General features: G+C 34.4%; 1 protein-coding gene across 1 annotated transcript in view; it reads right to left on the reverse strand.

Moving 5' to 3' along the window:
- LOC106463260 (nucleolar protein 12-like) overlaps window positions 1–1,727 on the reverse strand; it is a 37,515-nt gene extending 35,788 nt beyond the window's left edge. Inside the window, exon 1 of the mRNA XM_022390696.1 lies at window positions 1,519–1,727. The gene's annotated coding sequence lies outside the window, so the exon portion shown is untranslated. The remainder of the gene's footprint in view (window positions 1–1,518) is intronic.
- Between the last annotated feature and the right edge of the window lie 364 nt (window positions 1,728–2,091).

Genomic DNA, 2,091 nt, shown 5'->3' on the forward strand with positions numbered 1-2,091 from the left:
GTTGAAAGAAGAGGTAATTTGAGTGAATATCAAATAAGACCGTTACTGATTATATATTTTGAAAGGGAGTAACGTGAGAACTCCGATAACTTGCTTTTGACAGAACTCAAATATCTATATAATAAAACGTTTTTTCAGGTTGTTCAGTGGGTATTAACACCACTGTTTGCATCTTCTCTTTTGAAATAATCAATTTGTTTTGAAATCCTATAAGTCAATTCATTAATTTCTGTTCGTTTGATGGAAATATTATTTACTGGCCTGATCAAACCTATGACATTACGTCCCTAAAATGATAGAAACTGAAATATCCCAATGTCAAGGAAAAATACACGCTCATCATGCAAGGAGCTTGTATCCAAGGTTATTCTTTTGTGCTTCCTCTTTCCTTCTCTTTCTGGTGGCGTCCTTGACGGCTTTTAGGTGCCGGTTTATGCACCTTTTTTTGCTTTTTTTTCTTTTCTCTCTCTATGATTTTCAATACAACTATAAAAGCTTCTATTGCTGTATTTTTTCTTTTTTAACGATTCCCTTGATGAGGCCAGTATGTTACTGGAATTATTAACGGAGTTCTTTAACGCGTCTGCTAAACATTAATACAATGACTACCATGACTTAATTTCTACACGGACAAAAATCCTAAATTACTGCACGTTCCAAACTGTAATTGTTAAGCCTAACATCTTTATTTTAATTAATTTTCTGTTTACACTTTTACGTATTTCGCCAAATTGCTTACGTATTACACACTACAATTTATTGAATTGTCATTCGTTTTTGATCTTTTACTGACTAATTTTTCAAGTAAAAATCGACTTTTCTGGAATAATTTTCCCACTCGCACACTAAAGTAGTGTGTTGTCTGTCTGTCAGTCAGTAAACAATTAAATGACGTCATATAAGGAACGCTTAACGTTGCAGTTTGTACTGTTGTGACGTCATTAAAACGTGTGCATGCAATGAATCAGGAGAAGAATTAAGCACTCTGTAGGCTAAACACATGACATAAGAACATCAAAAGCAAGAAATTAAAATATTTGTTACTCTTTATTTTGGTTTTATGTACTCTTGAAACAGAATACTTTCAAGACCCTACGGAAGTACATCTAGTAATATATATATCATCTTTGAAGAAATGTCCACTGGTGAGGCAGCGGTAAGCCTACGGACTAACAACGCTAAAATCCGGGGTTCGATTTCCTGCGGTAGAAACAGCAAATAGCCCAATGTTACTTTGCACTGAAAAACAAATTAAAGAAATATCCTAAACATTTCAAGCAAATGCTAACATTATGAAACCACCATGCCTATGACTGTATTTAAAGTCAAGATCTACGTGAGATAGGTCTATCATGCGTAGACATCCACATTAAATAGCCATCATCATGCTCAGCATAAGATATGTTATGCTGCTACCAAACATGTTGAAAATTATATAAATTACGACTCACACAAATGTTATTCCTATAAAGACTAACATTATAACAAAGCGATTTATAAAAACAAAAAAGGTGTTACTTTTTGCTGTTTCTTCCAGCGCAGAGTCACACAATGGACTCGTGCAGCGTCAGCCACGAACGCTCCATCTTCGAAGGTCACGAAAAGAACACATATACGTCTACCCCTTACCTGTCCCTCGTTTTCTAAGTCTAACAGCTTAAGACTGGTTTGTGGTTGTCAAAACTGTATTTATGTAAACTTAGAAATAATTACATGAATACTCGTTTTGAAAATCCTGCAGTAGTGTATAAATTATTTCGTTTCATTTCAGCATCAAACAAAATGTGTGACTTAAACGTACACATTTCATAAAACTTGAGAAGTCTACAAGATACAGTACACTCGGTTATGTAAATATTAGACGAATCATCATTAGGCAAAACAACTACTGTTCTAATTCTTGATTTTCGTGTAACACATCACTGTAGTACAGTGGTTCTTAACCTTTTTTGCTCCATGCCCCACCTCGACACCTTAAAAAATTTGATGCCCCCCTTAATATAAAAACAAATTTGGTGTTGAAAAGGTATAATAATATAATGTAAAACTTTTCTTATTGTGGCTTTTTCAAATTTCCCCCTGTGGGGCGTG

This window comes from Limulus polyphemus, unplaced genomic scaffold, assembly GCF_000517525.1.
Source record: "Limulus polyphemus unplaced genomic scaffold, Limulus_polyphemus-2.1.2 Scaffold1362, whole genome shotgun sequence".
Classification (NCBI taxonomy): domain Eukaryota; kingdom Metazoa; phylum Arthropoda; class Merostomata; order Xiphosura; family Limulidae; genus Limulus; species Limulus polyphemus.